This window comes from Saimiri boliviensis, chromosome 12 (assembly GCF_048565385.1).
Source record: "Saimiri boliviensis isolate mSaiBol1 chromosome 12, mSaiBol1.pri, whole genome shotgun sequence".
Lineage (NCBI taxonomy): Eukaryota > Metazoa > Chordata > Mammalia > Primates > Cebidae > Saimiri > Saimiri boliviensis.
This window is the reverse complement of record NC_133460.1, coordinates 30,511,063-30,530,674: the sequence shown is the minus strand read 5'-3', so window position 1 is coordinate 30,530,674 and position 19,612 is coordinate 30,511,063. Positions and strand designations below refer to the sequence as shown.

The 19,612-nt window shown below is 43.6% G+C and overlaps 1 long non-coding RNA gene across 4 annotated transcripts in view; it reads left to right on the top strand.

Annotated features, from left to right (window-relative positions):
• Positions 1-2,179: 2,179 nt before the first annotated feature.
• The window catches only part of LOC141580565 (uncharacterized), a 167,494-nt gene continuing 150,061 nt past the window's right edge, over positions 2,180-19,612 (top strand). For 3 of the 4 annotated variants that reach the window (XR_012512805.1, XR_012512806.1, XR_012512804.1), the window contains exon 1: positions 2,180-3,182. This is a non-coding gene — a long non-coding RNA (uncharacterized LOC141580565). The remainder of the gene's footprint in view (positions 3,183-19,612) is intronic. The other variant, XR_012512807.1, reaches the window with a different exon arrangement.

Sequence of the window (19,612 nt, the reverse complement as noted above, 5' to 3'; positions counted from 1 at the left end):
CAACAAGCAGAGATGGAGTGAACTGCTGGGGGAGCACGGGAACTAGTGGCTGAGTTCTTCTTCTGCAGGGCAAGGCAGCTTCCACTGGGCTGGGGAGTGGCTGTGAAATAGCAGAACCATGTGGGGCAGACAGGTTTTCCCACTGCATACTATACCTTCCATCTCTCCATTTTCGTTAGCCTTGGATTCTAGTCCCTGTGGGATAAGAGAGTGTCTTCGCTGCAACCAAGGAAGAAACTGGAGCTGAATATACCACCCAGAGAAAAAAGGTCTTGCTAAAATATCTACATTGCTCAAGGCAGCCCTGGAGAACAATTCTGAAAAACTGAGAGAGAAGAGAGAAGCCAAAAATGTGAAGACAAGCTTGCCAGTTTCCAGAAGTTTATTCATTTTAGCTGATTTGTGTTTACTGAGCACACATTATAACTGTGGTCTTTGGACGGGTGAATGGGATCTCAGGGTTATGACCCATCAATGTGTGAAAGTTAAGTACTGACAACAGGAATGGGGTGTAGATGCCACCTTAGCAGGACAAACATTGCAACTGTGGTTGGAGGTTCTTCTCATCTGAAGCAGGAGAATGATGGGCTGGACCCACATAGGGAGAGGGTAGAAGAGACCTTTCAGAGGTAGAAATGACACCAACGAAGGCTCAGTCATAGGACTTGACAAAGCATTTCTGAGAGATTGAAAGACCCATCTGGGCATAATGGATGCAGAAGAGAGAGGACGTAGACAGGAAAGTTGGGGCTAAATGGGGAAGGACTTTGCATGCTGTGTGAAGGAGTCTGCATCTCATGTTTAGCCGCAGCATCAGTTTCCTTCCATCTACTCTGTTGGGAGGAAGTTTCCTGCTCCATAAGTCCTGATGAGTGGTCTTATTATGCCCTTGTGTCTCAGACTTGAATCCTATTCTACTATCACCATCTTTTCTACAAGCTGATGGCCTTCACACCCTGGGTTCTTCCTCAAAGGCAGGGAAGTGCAGTGGGCAGATGTGCAGGTTGGGAACCTGGCTGACCTGGGCTGTAATCCTGCCCTTGCTCGTTTTTAGCTTCATGACCATAAGCAAGGATGTCACTGCTCCAGCCTCAGTGATCTCATCTTTAAAATGGGGAAATCAGCATCCACTTGACATGTATGGTCAGTGATGGTGTGCATGTGAGTGTGCCCGGGAAACTGAAGCACCTCCCTGTATTCTCTGTGCCTCTGGGTTCCTGTGGTGCTATTTGCTGTGAAGTAGAGAACTAACTGACCTTGAACTCTGTATTCATGTCTTTTTAGTTTTTTTATGTTATATTGGCAAGGTGCTCAATAATAAGTAGCTAAGACAGGGAAATCATCTGGAGACTTTGAATTCACAGAGGGAAAATAATACAAATATCTAAGTGCCATGTATGCAATATAAATTCATAAGGTATATTGCACATTTTAGAAATATATCGCCATACTATATATTCTAAATGTCACCTAATGGGCTCAGTTTTCTGATATCTCAAATATATCTTCCAGGCTGTCAAGTATATTTTAGAAATGAGTATCTTTTTAATGGCCCATAGTGGGTAACCTCAGCAGAATAGGAGAAAATTCATTATTTCTCCTGGTGCTAAGTGCCTTTTACATTCAGAGGTGATCAGGGAGAGTGAAAAAAGACAGTTCTTTTTGGTTTGTGGCTTAGGAGGGGTTAGGGAGGTAAGATGCATTCACAGGGCACTGCATAAATGGCCTGGATGGGAGATGAAAACTATGCGAAATAATGGGAGGAGGAGGGGTGCAGGAGCCTCCGCTGAGCCAGATGAATAGCGTGGGCAGTGGAATACTGGCCAGCATAAGCTCGAGACACTGTTTAACTTTCTGGCTCCATGGCACTTTCCAGGAGACAAAGGGCAGGATTTGTTGCCACTGATGTAGGGGTGGGAAGGGGAGCGAGTAAAACTATATTGGGTACCCACTGCAGAACAGATACTTCTTATAGGTTATCTTATTTAATCCTCCTTAGATCCTTGGAGGGTAGCATTTTTATCTCTATTTTGCTGACAAAGGAGCAGGTTGAGAGCTAAGTAGCACGCTAAAGGTCATACTGCTTTGGCCTAGAGCCCAGATGCATATGACTCCAAGTGCGGCCCCATGAGTAGAGGATGTGAGGTTGGGCCCTTTGCATTTGCTGAGGGCTGGCCTGCTGGCGAGGCTGCCCTGCATTTTCTCCTGGAGATGGTGGTTGAAGGATCTTCGAGGGCTCCAGCACCTGCCGGTTGTTATCATCAGCATCTGCAGCAGCGGGAGGAGCTCAGCCACGGCAGGTTTTCCTAAATGCATCCAGACGGAAATGCAAAGACCCATCCCTGGGTCTTCTTCTCTTTGGCGAACTCTATTCTCTACCCGAATACCTCGTCAGCCTGAAGACGAGGTGGAAAGGATGCAGAAGACAGGCAACCAGGACTAAGCAGTGCCGAGGCAACTCTGCTAGAGCAGGAAGCTTCCACTCAACCTCATTGCAAATGGATGGTGGGATACCCTTCCTGGCAAGAGGCTGAGCAGCTGTTAACTTTGGAAGGAAGGGCCCCCTGAGGCATTAAAGAGTCTTCAGGCCTATGAGCTTAATGAAGAGACTGACAGTGCTGGCTGACAGGGCTCCAGAGGCCTGCCCTCATTGGAAAGACTAAAGACTCTGAGAAGGGTCATCAGTTAAGTGAGATCAGATGATGGGTGGGAGTTGAAGCGCAGCAGGAGGGAGAAGGAAGGGTCAGAGTAGGCAAAGGGGAGTGGTCAGGAGGAATTCTGAAGCTGTCCTGTTGAAGCTCCTGTTATTTTTATGTCTCACAGAAGGCTTCTACTCTGGGAGATTGGGGCTTATTTACATGAAGGAGGAAGGAAAGGACATGGTGGACCTTGTCCTGGCTAAGCTGGGCCACTGAGGTCCCCACCTGCACAAGATCTGCTGCCCCACAGTGGCTCCTCAGAGGGGGAGATCTGCATCTCATGGATCTGTTTTCTCAGAGGATTTCCAGCCCTGAAGCCCACATTTTTCCATGTCTCTGCCACCAAGCGTTGCCTCCATCTGGAGGCAATCCAGAGCCAGGTAGGACAAATAACTCACCATGCCTCGGGGCTCATTTCTGGATATTGTTTGGTGTCGTTCCAGCCTTGTTCTCAGTCTGAGACTCACCCAGGACTCAGGTCAGGTGAGTGGAACTTGCCTTTTGCTGATGCTCTCCCATCCTTTCTTTAAAAAGGGTCCTTGCCCAGGACACCTGCTTCTCAGGCCTGGGGCTCTGGTCCCAAACCCTTTCTCCTTTACTGGGGCTGGCGCTGAGCTACAGAAGCCTTTGAGAAATCCCTTTCCCAACCCCACTGGCCAGCCCTGCCCTCCAGTTCCTCCTCCAGGTCAGATCTGTAGCTTGAAGTTCAAGTTTAGTGGTCAGCAGAAGCCTGACATGCTGATTGTGAACACTGAGGTTCATTCAGAATGGGCCCTGCCCATGCTGCAGTCAGAAACTATTTTCAACATCACCCGCATAAACACTGTTGCTCTGCACCAATTCGTTTGCTGCTGACTTGCTGAGCTTGGCTGTGTCTTGGGATATGATGCCATTCACCTGCCCTGAATGACAGGATGGAACTCTGACTATAATGACTGTAATAATAGATATTTATTGAGTTCTCCTGAGTTTCCTGAGGCCTTTTCTAAATACTTTGTCATCTAACTTCTTGCAGCCTCCAGGCACTGATGATCCTCATTTTACAGACGAGAACATTGCCTATGGTCATCCAGCTGAGATCTGGTAGAGGCAGGATTCAAACCCTGGCAGCCTTACTCCCAGGCCAGGACTTTTGTCTGCTCCATTTCCCTGCACATAAATCCTGCACAAATGCAGGTTGGGCCATGGGACAGGAGAACGTCAAGCATTCCTGGAGCTTAGGGACTCTGATCCAGAGCAGCCTGTCAAAAGTAAAGAGGGGTGCAATATAGAACACAAGTTTTGGAGTGAGACAAACATGCTTTGAAATCATCAGCCTTGTGGCTCTGGAAGAGTTGTTATACTTTGAACCTCAGTTCACCCATCTATAAAATGGGCTTAATAACTGCTACTTTGCAGGGTTTTGTGTGAAATAACAAACACTGAATATGGTACCTCAAATGTTGATCATGAAAGCTCAATGGCTGAAAGCTCTTATTACTGAGATGTGCAGGAAGCTACAGCCTTTGTAGCAAGTTGTTGTTCTGGGCTACTTTTGCTTCTGCTGGAAGCAACCCTGGACAAATGCCGTGGAAATATCTCTCCTTGCTAATAATTACCCAAATGCTGTGACAGAGGAATCAGGAAACATCATTACAGAGAGCCTCTTCTGCACAGCCCCTTGGAAAAACTCTAGCTTTTTGCAGCAGCTTCTGCCAGTCCCCAGACAGCAGGACAACAAGCCAAGTGTTGAGTGGTAAGGAGGAGGTAGGCACAGGCCTGTTCCAAAGGGGCTTCCCAGGCAATGGGAGACAGCACCATACAGTGTGGGTTGTTACATGAGAGGCGTCATCAGCAAATGCCCTGAAAATGATTTTCATTTAAAAAAAAGGAGGCCAGATGTGGTGGCTCACCCCTGTAATCCTAGCACTTTGGGAGGCTGAGGCAGGCGGATCATGAGGTAAAGAGATCAAGACTATTCTGACCGACATGGTGAAATCCTGCCTTTACTAAAAATACAAAAGATTAGCTGGGTGTGGTGGCAGGTGTCTGTAGTCCCAGCTACTGGGAAGGCTGAAGCAGGAGAATCGCTTGAACCTGGGAGGCAGAGGTTGCAGTGAGCTGAGATAGCGCCTCTGTACTCCAGCCTGGCAATAGAGCAAGACACTGTCTCAAAAAAAAAAAAAAAAAAAAAAAAAGGAAAAAGACTATTCCAGTGAACTGTTTGCAAACTGGAAAGATGCACAGTTCAGTACAAAACAAAGGTGGGTTCCAAGTGAACAAAGCCAGGGTTTGTCTTTTAGAAAGTTCCCACCCAGGTTCCCACTCTGGTGTGCTTATGCAAATGAGGGATGTAAATTTGGTGATTGGTTGAGGCTTGCTGATTTCTGATTGGTCATAGTCTTGGTTGATTAAGGAATCATAAATAGGAACAGATAGCTATGAAAGTCCCAAAGTTAAGCAATCCTGGAGTTTTTACCCTGAATGCAGAGTACATGTGTGACCTCTAGGAAGCAAATGGCTTCTTGGCTCTATTTTGAATTTAGGTCCCATTAGCCACTCAGAATCCATCTTGAAGGACTGATTATTTTAGTATTCACGGTCTCTGGTGAGTCACCTTCTCATATTCATGTCCTTGTGTAGAATCCTCCCAGGTGTATGACGTCGCTTTGGCCATTGGGATGCCAACCTACGTGATGTAAGCAGAGGTTCAATTGATATGTGTGCACGGCAAGCCCTCCCAGGGCCTAGCATGTGATGAGGCCAAGGCAGCCATGCAGAAAGATCACATGGAGAACTGAGATGCCCCCCAGCCCTACCACAACTGCCAGACACATGAATGAGGGGAGGCATCAGATACAAACCAGACCCCAGCTGACTTTCCATGACCACAAATACATAGAGCTTTCTTCTCTAAAATTAGAGAAGCATCAGGGTTTCCTTCACATGCTTCCCCAGGGACCTGGCTGTTGGACATGCTTTCTCACCTTCTCATCTCCTAAAGATGGGAATAAATTAAATCTGCCATGGCTTTCGTGGGGCCTCTCTGCCATGACTTGTCTGTCTGCACACAGCAAAGGGTAGGTTGACTCTGTGCAGTAATTTGCTATGAGGACCAGGCAATGTGCTACACTTTCACTGTGCTGTCCAGACAGCAGTCCCATACAACCTCTGCTTTTCCTGAGCTTCAGGCTCCCTTGCATGCACACCCTTGCACACCTGCCCAGTCATTCCTGCTTCCATACACAGAGTCAGTTGTGTTTATTTGCATACACTTCTACATAGACACTCACCAGGCTCTGCCTAGCTTCGTGGCAGCTCATTTTCTGTGTGTATCAAAGACAGTGCTTTCACTGGAAATGAGGTTCTCCATTCATTCCTGGGACTCTAGAGGCAGGCTTGTTAAGAATGCATAGCCAGTCTGATCTTCTGCTCTGTGGATGGTGTTAAATACTCACACACCACAGCTCTGCCAAGGAGCAAGGATAAATATGGCAGGCATGAAATGAGTCTAAATTGCTCTTGATGGCTCTATTCAATAATGTTGGTCTTTTCCTAACAGTGCTATATAACAATAGTCATTTTCAAAATGGGGTACTGCAGTTGTTTTTAAGGAAGAATTGACAATTTTGACCTACAGAGTAGTAATTTGCAAAATGTTCTTTCTTTGAGCCATTCACTGGGAAATGCAGGAAGCCCAGAAGTACAGAACTTGAGGCAAAAACGGCTGTAACTAATGATAGCCTAAACGCAGAGACAGCTCGCAGGCTAGTGATGTTCTGGAGTCGGAACTGAGGCCAGGGAGAGGCAGAAGCGAGCATTTCATTATAGACCATTGGGCTCAGAAGACCCTGAATAAACCTTATTTTACTTCACTTTGCAGGCACATTTTACATTGTTGGCTCTACATTTCACAGACCCCAAATGGGATTCAATCCAGGGAAGTAACTGCATTAGACAAAGGGACACTGGTTTCTAGAACCACTTATAATAGGTAGCTGTTAAATGCTCTGAATCCTCCAGAACATGTGCTGAGCACTTAGATTCTTTCTTACTTTTTTTTTTTTTTTTTTTTTTTTGAGATGGAGTCCCACTCTATTGCCCAGGCTGGAGTGCAGTGGTACGATCTTGGCTCACTGCAACCTCAGCCTCCTGGGTTCAAGCAATTCTCGTACCTCAGCCTCCTGAGTAGCTGGGATTAGCCTGCCACTACACCTGGCTAATTTTTCTACTTTTAGTAGAGACGGGGTTTTGCAATGTTGGCCAGGCTGGTCTCGAACTCCTGACCTCAAGAGCCCTCCTAGGCCTCCCAAAGTGCTGGAATTACAGGCCTGAGCCACGGCGCCCAGCCACACTTAGATTCTTTATGTAAATTCATAGGAGATAGTACAAGGAACTCTGCTTGATTTTGACTGCCCTTGGAAATTATGGGTACAAATGGTTTGTTCTTTCCTCTCTCATGCTTGTTTGTGTGGGTCCCCAAGTTGTGTATATTTTATGTATGCTAATCTCAGGTACTTTTACTTTATTTATTTACTTGCTGAATGGGATATTCATTTCGGAGTTTTCCACGTTTTTCCACCCTTGCACACCAATGTATGAAGGTAGACAGGAGATTCTGTCCCCTGACTTAATTGGTGAATGTGGCAGTTAGGAGAGAGAGTTCATTCCAGGGCCTAAAGCAGAAGTGGCTTTGATGACATTGCCTTCTCTGGCCTTGAATTTTCTGTAGCCTGAAGCTGTGAAGAAATGTTGTTAAAGACCTTTCAGGGTAACAAGAGGAGGGGGGAAGTGTTTTCCGGAGTCCAAGAAATGGGATCAGAGATCAGTAGGTAAGGACTGGAATGACAGGGTTAGTGAGAGTAGGAGTGCCCATAGCCTGGTGGCAGCTCTGTAGAGAGAGCAAGACCTCAAAGGAAATTGTTGCTTTGTATGACCAGAAAAAATGGCAGACAATTCCCATTAGCCTTGGAATTTCCAGCCTTAGCAGAAACTCCCATACCCTGTCATGTACCATGGAAGGAAGAGTTGCTGGATCCCAGGGACCTACTTTTTGGCATGAAACCATGAAGATATGAGTAGCAACCATGATGGGAGCTGGAGGTTTCCCTGCTATTTTAGAAACATCATTTATTTGTCCATTTACTATAAATTTGGGAAGGAAGGAGACTCCAGTAACAAATGAGATTAAATTTGTTGTCAATAACTATTTTTTTACTTTTTCAAAAGCATATTTAAATGGATGTGAAGGCCAATTAACAGAAATATGGAATAGCAAGCTGGGTGAGGAAAGGTATTTAAACTCCCAAAAGATAAAGGCTTCCAGGAGGAGACCAGCTGAGTGGGGTTTCTGGTTCATCGTTTGGCTTCTATGTCTTTGAGGTTTTGTAAAAGGACCGTCTGGGGAAGTCAATGGGAAAGGCCACACAGGAGGCTCCAGGCCCTGCAGGGGCACATGGCAAAGGTGCAGGGCATTCTCAGGAATGTGGTCAGGAGGACTGGACTGCTCTCAATGTTCAGCTTTTAAATTCACCATGGCTAGTGATGGGCTTTCAGGGTAAGGACAAAGCAGAACACTTCAGTGGGGGTGAAATTAAAGTTCTTTTTAAAAAATTTATTTATTATACTTTAAGTTCTGGGGTACATGTGCAGATCCTGCAGGTTTGTCACATAGGTATACAGGTGCCATGGTGGTGGTTTGCTGCATCCATCGCCCCGTCATCTACGTTAGGTATTTCTCCTAATGCTATCCCTCCCCAATCCCCCTACCCACTGGCATTCCTTCCCTACCACCCCACCCCCTAGGCCCCAGTGTGTGATCTTCCCCTCCCTGTGTCCATGTGTTCTCACTGTTCACCACCCACTTATGAGTGAGAACATGAGGTGTTTGGTTTTCTGTTTTTGTGTCAGTTTGCTGAGAATGATGGTTTCCAGTTTCATCCATGTCCCTGCAAAGGACATAAATTCATCACCATTCCATGGTGTATATGTGCCATATTAACATTCTAATGAGAGAACTCCATCATCTCATGATTCTGTCAAGTAAAATAAGAATAAGAATCTGGGCTAGGCTCAGCCAAACATTATCAGCTAAAAATATTTAAGAATCAACAGCAACAGAAGACACGTTGGTGCTGTCACTCTCCACGTGTCTTCCTTTTGATTCCCCGTGTTTCTGTGTGCTGACAGCTCTGTGCGGGCCACAGTGACAGCCCTGAGCATCAGTCAGAATGGGCTAAGTTACTGTGGTAACAGTAACGTCATATCTCAGTGCCTTAAAACAATAACATTTGTTTCTCTCTCACGTGACATCCCCACTGCACTTGGACTGGAGGCTCTGCTTTGTGTCAACCTCACTCAGGCAGGGAGGGAGGTTCCTTCTTCATAGTTCCCTGGGAAGTGGACCACTGTTCTGCTTTCTAAGTTTCAGAGAGCTCCAAGCTTTTGAGGGCCTTCCTTGAAATTGTGTGTGTCTCACTCGGGTGGCTGTGACCAGCCCGGGCTGGCAGGATTCCCTGAGTTTGAATCTGCTACCACGTGTGTCCCAGTTGTTGGAAATGCATACCTTGAAATTTTCTAAGTCCCCATGCAGTACCTAGGACAGGCAGGGCCAGAGCTGGAAGAGCTATCTTGGTGGTGTATTCTGGGGACACCTCTGAGATGAATGTTGGTCCCAGTCTATGTTTCCTTTTGTGAGAGTATTTGCTGACCATCTATCAAGTTTATGGGGTCAACCAGATGCCCCAAGGACCATCTCACCTCAGCCTTGCACCTATGGGGTCGTGCTGAACTCAGCAGCCAGGCCCAGGTTCCAGGAGACAGGTCTGGAAAGTGAACACTCCAGCTGGCCACCACTCAAGAGGTCTGCTTGTTTTATGGGCACTGGGGTACCAGAATGGTATGAAAATGCTGATTTGGGATGACTCTCACTCATACAGGATGAATTCAGGGATCTAGAATGCTGACTGCCTACTGCTAATTCTTGCATTTGACCTGTGTGTGGGGGTCCATGTATATCATGGACATTCGAACCACAGCTGCCTCTGGTCTGCAACACTCAGTGAGAGCAGGTGGGGTGGGGTTCCTTATGCTGTACACTTCCTCATTGCTGGCTGCCAGGTGGTCACCCTGCCCGCTCTGCAGGCTTTATGACAAGCATTTGGTAGTTCCTGGGATTTTGTATTTTTCTCATCTGTTCTTTGTTCTCTTTTTTCTGCCTTATTTCTGGTTGAGCATATTTTATGATTCCATTTTTTTCTTTGTTATCTTATTAGCTGTATCTGTTTCTTATAGTATTTTGGTGATTACTTTAGAATTAATTTATAGTATACATCTATAACCCATCACATTCTACCTTCAAGTAGAATATTATATCACTTCATGGATAGTATAAGAACCTTATGACACTGTAGTACTTTCATTTTCCCCCTCCCAGCCTTTGTACTTTGGTTGTTAAACATTTTACTTCTACTTATGTTAAAACCACCTACTACGCTGTTATTATTATTGAGACAAGTCTCGCTCTTGTCACCCAGGCTGGAGTACAGTGGCATATTTTTTACTTTAAATAATCAGTAATCTTTCAGATAGATTTAAATCATAAGAATTGTTTTTCCACATGGTTGCTATTTTCAGGGCTCTTTGGTCCCTCGTGTACATTCAGATTTCTATCTAGAATAATTTTTCTTCTGTGTGAAAAATATTCTTTCATGTTTATTACAGTGCAGCTCTGCTGACAATGGATTCTTTCAGCATTTGTATGTTTAACATGTTTTCATTTTGCTTTCATTTTTGAGGGCCATTTTCCCTGGTTATGGAATTCTAGGTTGACTTATTTTTGTTTTCCTTTCAGTACTATAAAGCTATTGCCAGCCAGGTGTGGTGGCTCACATCCATAATCCCAGCACTTTGGGAGGCTGATGTGGGTGAATCACCTGAGGTTGGGCATTCAAGACAAGCCTGGCCAACATGATGAAACCCCATCTCTACTAAAAATATAAACAAATAGCCTAGTGTGGTGGTGTGTGTCTGTAATCCCAGCTATTTGGGAGGCTGAGGCAGGAAAATTGCTTGAACCTGGGAGACAGAGGTTTCAGTAAGCCGAGATAGTGCCATTGTGCTTCAGCCTGGGCAACAAGAATGAAACTCATCTCAGTAATAATAATAATAATAATAAAATTAATCTGTTGCTCCATCGTTTGCTGGGTTCTGTATTTTTTCTGACTTAAAAACCCACTGCCACCTTATGTTTGTTTCTCTTTATGTGTACATCTTTATTTCTCTGGGTACTTTTAAGATCTCATCTTTATTGTTGGTTTTTAATAGTAGTGTGCTATGGTGTAGTTTTCTTGTGCTTGGAGTTCTTTGAGCTTCTTGGATCTGTAGATTGGTAGTTTCATCAATTTGGAAATTTTTGATTTTTATTTCTTCAAATATATATTTTTATCTACAATTCTTTCTCCTTTTCTTTGGGGACACTAATTACATGAGTATTATTCTATGTGAAATTGTCACACAGATTATTAACATGATATTCATTTTCTCAGTATTTGTTCCCTTTGGGTTTCATTTTGGACATTGTCTACTGATACATCTTCAAATCACTCACCCTTTGTGTCTCACACCTCGACCCCTAGAATTTAATCTACTGTTATGTCCATTTAATGGATTTTTCAAATCAGTCATTTTAGTGTTCATCTGTAGAATATTTATTTGGCTTTTTTGTACTTCTGTATTTCTACTTAACATACCAAATCTTTCCTCTGTTGCACTGAACATTTGAAATACAATCACAATACCCATTTTAATGTCATCGACTGCTAGTTCTATCATCATCATTTTTCAGTTATATTTTAATTGACTTTTCTGCTCATTTTGGGTTCTATTTTTCTGCTTCTTTAAATGCTTGATAATTTTTTATTGGATGTCAGGAGTTGTATATTTTGTCTGTGGAAACCAGGAATTTTTATGTACCTATAAATGTCCCAAGCTTTTTCAGGAATGTGGTTAAATTACTTGGAAGCATTTGATTCTTTTGGTTCTTTTGCTTTTAATGTTTGTTAGGTAGGACCAGACAGATTAGAACTTATTCTAGGACTAGTTATCTCCACTGCTGAGGTCATATTCTTCTGTGTATGTCTTGTGAATTACAAGCTTATCCTTCTCACGCTGATGGGGTGCATCCTCCAGTGGTTTACTAAGAAGGGAAGGTATTTGTGAACTTACATATCCTAAAACAAATTTTTTCCCACCCTTATATTTGGCTGATAGTTTTTCTGGGCCTAAGCTCTAGTATGAATTGGAAAAAATTTCTTTCAAGATCTGAAGGTATTATCTTATTGCTTCTAGCTTCTGGTGCTGCTTGTAAAAATTCCAAATTCATCTGCTTCCTAACCCTTTGTGTGTGACCTGCTATTTCTTCCTGTAATGTTTTAGAATTGTCTATTTGTTCTCACTTTTCTAAAATTTTATTATACTGAATCTAGGTATGTTTCTATTATTACACATTCCTTGAGCATTTGATAAACACTTTCTATCTGAAATTCATGTCCTTTAGTTCTTAAAAATTTGATTGAATTCTTTTGCTCATAATTTTAATGTCATTTGTTTTTCTGGAAATCACATTGTTTGGATATTAGACCTCATGACCTAATAATTTTATCTTTTTAAACTGAAATGATATTTTCATCTCTTTTCTAATTTCTGTGATTTTAAAAACTTATCTTCTAAACTTTCTATTACCTCATTTCCCATTTGCCCTGAGAAAACGGCACTGGCAGAGAGCTGCATTTTCTTTTATTTCTGAACGGGAAATGAATTAAGTTTCTTTGTTTCTGCTATCATGTTTCCAGTTTCTAAGAGTTCCCTTTTGTTTTCTAATCTCCTCCTCCTCCTTTTCCTTCCTCCTCCTTCTCCTCTTCCTTCTCTTCTTCCTTCTTTCTCTTCCCCTTCTCCCCTTTTTCTTCCTCTTCCCTTTCCTCCTTCTTCTTTGCCTTCTTTTTCTTCTCCTCCTTTTCCTTCTCTTTCTCCTCCTCCTCCCTCTCCTCCTGCTTCTCCTCCTCCTTCTTCTTCTTGTTTTCTTCCCTCCTCCTCCTTCTCTTCTTGTCTTCTCCTCTGCCTCCTTCTTCTCCTTCTCCTCTTCCTCTTCTTCTTCTTTCTTCCTCTTTTCTCCTCCTCCTTCTTCACTTTATTCACGTTCTTCTCCTTCTTCTCCTCCTTCTTTCTTCTTCTTATTCCTCTTTCTCTTCCCTCCTCCTCTCTCTCCTCCTCTCCCTCTTCCCCCTCCTCCTCCTTCTCCTCTTCCTTACTCCTCCTCTTTCCTCCTCCTCCTTCTTCCCCTTCTTCTTCTTCTTCCTTTTCTTCTTCCTCTTCCTTTTCTCTTCCTCTTCCTCCTCTTGATTCTCTTCCTCTTTCTCTTCTTCTCATGTCTTTTTTTTCTTCAAAGATGAATACAATGTCTTTTCCTTTTCCACCAGTTGCTTCTTTCTGTTTGCTTGCCACTTAGTTCTTTGCATTCCATGTTAGAGGCTGTCTTCTTACATCTGGTAGTCCTTGGTTGTTTGTTCAGGCTTGAGAGTCAAGTGACTTAAGAGATAATCACATGCTTTGAATACTTGGATGTAGTTCTGGACTGGGAGCTTGAAGGATCAGCTTGAAATATTTGTCTAGGAACCTCTGGGATTGGTGCTATCAGTGTCTTCCTATGGACTGATTGGGTTATCCAGAAAAGGATCTTCCAAACTTCTGCAGGGAAGGTGTGCCCAGAGTTCTGGAGACCAGGAACAGTGGTCAATGTTTAGTTGTGAGTTTCCTTAACGCATCTGTTTCCCTTGTGCTACTCTGCCCTTAACTGTGCATGGTGTTTTCTCTTCACAGACAATCTCTTTTCTTCTCCCTGGATAAAAATTCTTCAGACCAGCTGAGACAGAGAAGAAGCAATTTCCCAATGGTTTGTAATTGGGAGTCGGGACCTATTTTTTTTTAAAGAATTTTTTAGGTGTCAGGCATGAGTATACATACTTTATAAATCTTAACGTTCAAAGAGAGAAGTGTTAACACCCCATTTCTCTGATACAAGAACTAAAGCACAGAGTGGTAAAATAACATGTCCAACGCTTTTCAGCCAGTAATTGGCCAGCTGGAATTGGGCTCCTCAATGTGTCGTCTTGACAATACTGCACAGTCAACTCCAGGTCTGACAGTTACACAACTTTCAAATGAGCCTCCTTTTCTTAGCTACCTCCTCCATTCTACCCCACTTCCAGAGGTGATACCTGGTGCTGCCAACTCTGAAGCCTTTTGAGGGTTCGCATTCTTTTTTGGATTGTTTCTTGGCTCTCCCTACTGTTGGCTTAGAACTGCCTAGTCAGTTACCATTCACCCATCTGCTTTCCAGCCTCCAATATTAGGGGGATGTCATCTTCTCTCCTTGTCTCCCTGTCCTTTTGAGTTTACTCTTTTAAAACAAAATCGTCTCGCTGTAGTTTCAGTGGGATTGCAAGAGAGGGTGCTTTAGAGGCATGTATTCAATGTGCCATCTTTACCTTAAAATCTTGGGATGTAAGTTTTCACCACCCTGGTGTGAATACAGATTTAATTTGAATCATAGGTTATGGAGAAATGAATGTTTCTTGTACTACTAAACTTGTGGATACAACTTATTTCATATGTTCTGATACATATTCTTATGTCTCTGAGGAATTTACACATGTCTCTCTGTAATGTGGAGATTTTGGGAATATGTGCATCTTTCCTAAGCAGAAAATGACTCCTCAACCCCCCACCCCCGCCACATACACATTAATGAGCTACTTGATCTTGCGAAGAGTATTAATCTCTATAGTGTTAGCTTCCTTACTGGGAATATCCTCTTTTCCTTAAGGAAGAAACTGGCCCATGCATCTGGCATATTTCTGCCAGTGGCATGGTTGATTTTATGAGTCTGTGGGGTTACTTAGGATATAGTGCACCCCATGTTTGCAATTTTTCCCTCTGGTGGAGGTTTTCCATGTGTGTCCTCTTTGTTTTCTGGGCACAGACACAGGTCATTGCCAGCTGTCACACTCCTTCTCATCCCACTGGTGTAAAAGACTAATGTCTTGGCAGGTCTTGTGCTGAATTCAACTTCAGTTACAGCCACTTACTGACTTCCTACTTGGTGGCAGGTGCTCTCTTAACACATGCAGCACACAGAGATGAACTAGTCAAGTGCCTGCTGTCCTGAAGCTAGTGATCCAGCAGGGAAGACAAACACAGAGCTCAGTATCATACTAAGAAATAGGTTCTTTGATAGCAGTGAAAATAAAATGTGCTGGAAGGAATGCAGGGAATGAGTGATGAATTTTGCCTGGAGGGATTAGGGAAAGCTTCATACACACTGTGGTACATGCGTCAGTTCTCATGGGAAAGTATGAATGTTCTAGGCTATGGAAATAGTGTTTGCAAAGGGGCAATTATGTAGGAGAGTGGGAGAAGAGGGAGAGTAGGCAGTGAAGCACAGTGAACATGTGTTGCTATTTTCTGCATGTCAGGAACATAGATAGGCGTGGTGGCAAAGGGGTTATCCTGGTAGAAGAGAGAAGGTTGGCTGAGCATAGGCTGGTTACCTGGTCAAAGCCACATTCTGGAGTTTGATTACCTGGTTTGCAAACTTAGTTTTATCATTTACAGACCCTGTGACTCTTGGAAAGTTGCTTACCCTTTGATATGGTTTGGCTCTGGGTTCCTGCTCAAATCTCATGTCTATTTGTAATCCCCAGTGTTGGAGGAGGGGCCTGGTGGGAGGTGATTGGATCATGGGGACAAATTTTCCCTTGCTGTTCTTGTGATATGAGTGAGCTTTCATGAGATCTGGTTGTTTAAAATTGTGTAGCACCTCCTGCTTTGCTGTCTTCCTCTAGCTCCAGCCACATGCAAGACATGCCTCCTTCCCCTTCCCCTTCTGTCATGGTTGTCAGTTTCCTGAGGCATCCCCAGCCATGCTTCCCATACAGCCTGTGGTACCATGAGCCAATTAAAAATATTTTCTTTATCAATTACCCAGTTTCAGGAATTTCTTTATAGCAGTGCAAGAATGGACTAATACACCTTTTCTTCAGCTTCATTATTTGTAAAACAGGAGAGATTATACAAATAAACTGATTCATGCAAATATTTTTGCACAGTATATGACACATAGGATAAATGCTCAATGTTGGCTTTAATTTTACATACCTGTTTATCTTTTCATCCTTCTATACAACCATCCACTTTTCTTTATGTCTTCTCTTTTGTACAAAGGATTTGGCAGAAGAAAAAGGTATTGAAGGGCTCTCAGGGAGGGTATGATGAGTTCAATTTTAGACATTATGAGTTTGCTGTTGTGTGTGTGTGATATTCAAGTGGTGATGTCAAGCAGAGATTTTGGAAATTTAGTTCCAGGTGTTGAGAGTAGAGGTCAGAGTTAGAGACATAGATTTGTGAGTGACAGGTGAAGTAAATGGAGGGAATGAGATTAGAATGGGAGATGAGATTGAGAATAAAGAAGACCAGGACATTAGTACCTTGAGGAACTTCTCCACTTCAAAGTAGAAAGAGCAAGAGAAGAGAGGGAAAGTATATTACTTTACATAGGCTGCCTTAACAAAATACCAAATGCTGAGTAGCATAAACAGTAAGAGTGTCTTGTCTTATAGCTCTGGAGGCTGAAAGTCCAAAAATGAAGGTCCATAAGGTCAGTTTCTGTTGAGGACTCTCTTCCTGGTTGCAGATGGCCACCTTTTCACTATATCATCATATGACCTGTTTTCGTTGTGTGCAAACAGAGGGAGGGAGAATCAGGGTAAAAACTAAAAAGGGAGAGGGAGAGCTCTCTGATGTCTCTTCTCATAAGACCACTAACCCTGTCTGATCAGGGCCCCACCCTTATGACCTCATTTAACACTGACTATCCCCATAAAGTTCCTATCTCCAAACACAGTCACATTGGAGGTTGGAACTTGAATTGTGTACCTTCTCCCTTAACTCACATTAGAGGAGAGGGGACCCAGTTCAGCTCATAGCAGAATATGACTTAGAAAAATAGAAAGAAGAGGTAAGGGAGAATTTGAGGGACAGGAGGGAAATGAGGAAGAGAGAAGTTCTTGAAAATGCAAGGCCAACAATGTCAAATGATGCAGTAATAATAATAATAAAAAAAGAGCTACAATGCCATGTGTAACTATTGTGGGCGGCCCTTTACATGAGTTGCTTGATCATTCCTCATGTCTCCCTGTGCGGTCAGCTCCCTTTTTGAGTTCAGGAAACTGAAGTTGGTAGAAGCTGAGTAATGTGATGGAGCTTCCCCAGCTGATTAGTGGAGAGCCAGTTTTCAAATGCGAGTTTCTGATCCCAAGGTGTCTGTTGTTTCCACTGTGCTCAGTTGCCCTCCTGGTGGAAGGTCGATGTTCAGAAGAGGTCACAGGCTTGGAAGAGTTTTGGGATGGGTCAATCATGGTATGAGAAAAGGGTGCTGGGCTGAATTAGGCCCAAGGTCTATCTGACCCTTGCTAAGAGAAACATAACTGTGACTAAAAAGAGAGAGGGAGGTTAGTGGCTGGTTAGGGATGTGTCAATGGTGGTGTGAGAAAAAGAAGCGTAGGCTTCAGGGTGTGGGTTACATGGTGAGGTACGGAAGGGCAGCCTGGCAAATCTTAGACCATTGTGAGGAATGTAGTTGCCCTCTGACATGTTGTCTACTCCTGGGAAAGATGACTCTATGATCGGATAGCTCTAGGAAGTCCAGCATTCTGTGTGTTTTGGTATCAGAACTCATGTGCACAACAGTAGCTGTTTCCTTCCTTACCCTCTCTTATTGGAGCTGCATCGCTGGCCAACAGCTCTGCATGGGTTTTGGCTGCAGGCAGGGGCAACCCAACAGCACCTCACCTCAAACATGCACCTGTGCTTGATGGGTCTCTTCTCTGGGCCCCCACAGGTTGTTGGATGCATTTCCTCCTGACTCCTGCACTCCACACAATCGTGCAATGAGGTGTGCGCAGAAGTCGGCATCTGCCCACTGGTAGCAGACAACTTGGTAGTGCAGCCTCATTTTCCCTCTTTGCTTCCCCTGCTTTTCCCCCTCATCCCTGTCGTGCTTCTTGGGATTGTGCTTCCTAACAAGGCACATAAGTCTTCCTAAATAGTGCAGACGGCTTCTGCCTCAGGCTTATTTCTTTTGGAAATGAAGCTCATACATGCAGGCCATAATAATCCTTCCTTTAGAGATTCACAGAGTATGTAACTATAATATAGTTTCTAAGAATTCTTCCAGAAAAACCTCTGCATAATCCAGAGGGCCCTAAGCTTATTAAACTTTGAGACTCTGTTTTTTTTTTTTTTTTTAATATTACAGTAATTCAACTCCAAGGATTTTAGCATTCTACAATCTTTGGAACACAGATTGAATTTAGCTTGTGCAGTCTATTACAAGGGCAGGGATCAGCAAATATTTCCCTACAAAGGGTCATATAGTAAATATTTTAGGCTTTACAGGCTGTATGGTCTCTATCACCACTACTCAACTCGGGCATTGTAGCCAGAAGCAGGCATAGACAATGTAGACATGAATGGGTATGGCTTTATTTACAAAATCAGGTGGTGGGCTGAATTTGGCCTATGGGCCATAGTTTGCTTACCCCTGCTAAGAGAAACATAACTATGAATACAGAGAGAGAGGGAGGTTAGTGGCTGGTTGGGAAAAGATAGCAGAACTGGAATGAGGGAAAAATACAAGAAAATTGAGGGTGGTCTCTTCTCACTGCTAAGTGTCTCTCACCCTTCTTCATGAGCTTTATGAATTCCTTGTTATTGTCAACATAGCAAGCATGGAAAATAATCTCTTACTTTGCCTATAATCTGTTTTGCATGATCAAGGTAGGGCAGCTGTTCAGAGTCACTCTTGACACCCCTGCCCTTCTGCATAGATGTACAGCATTTCCAGAGTCCTTCTCAGCCCTGTGGCATCAAGAGTTGATGAAATCCTATCATTCTTGCCCGTTTCTGGCATTGATTTCATGGCTCTGCTTCCCTAAGCAGGGTGCTTATCAGTGTAATGCATCTTGGGGAGATCTCTAGTGCCAGATCGATGGGAGAGGGGCCTGAGCAGTTCTTCCCAACCCCAGCTGGGCTTGTACATGCTGTAAACAAGCTGTCTAGTGCAGAGCATCAAGTGTGCTCAGCATCCTATTTGTTTTTTGAACATTTTTCTTTTCATAGTCAAGGTAACAGGAATATATCATTAGGCTGATTCCAGCTTAGATCTAGGAGAACTGAGAAGAGGAGGAAGGGTAGCAGGGGAGAAAATTCACAGGCAGCCAGCACCTGCTGATGCCACGCCCTTTGGTAGGCCCTTCACATGCTATCTCATGTAATCCTTAGAATCTTTGAGGAAATGCTATTGTTTTTGTCTTTCTCAAGAATCAGACGATATATATTTTGCCCAAAGCTATGTGGCTAGCATGAGAGGTAGCCAGCAATAAAATCCCAGAAAGATAACACTAAGACCTGTGCAATTCTTTCTACCTCTCACTGAGACATGCCTGCTACTTGGCACATCTGCAAATGAAGTTTCTGTGGCACTGAGGTCAGTCTCTTCTACATGTGAGGGAATGTATGACACTGCTGTCAAACATTCATGCTGAAATTTAAGTGTGAAACTAGCTCTCTTTCAAGTTGTTATACTAGAACATGAGAGAAGCTATGTCTGTATTCAGTGACCACATAGGGGTGCACGTACTTGGGGCTGAGATGCTCTTGTGTTCACTTGAAGCACTAAAGGGTTGACAAAACCAAAAGCTCTTGGCTCAGGTAACTGGTTGGAAGTCCTGCCAATGATTTAATAACTTAGAGCAGCTGTTATTGGTAGGAATGAAGTAAGGTGTCTTTGTGCTGAGTGTCGGGTATGTCATAGATTTTTT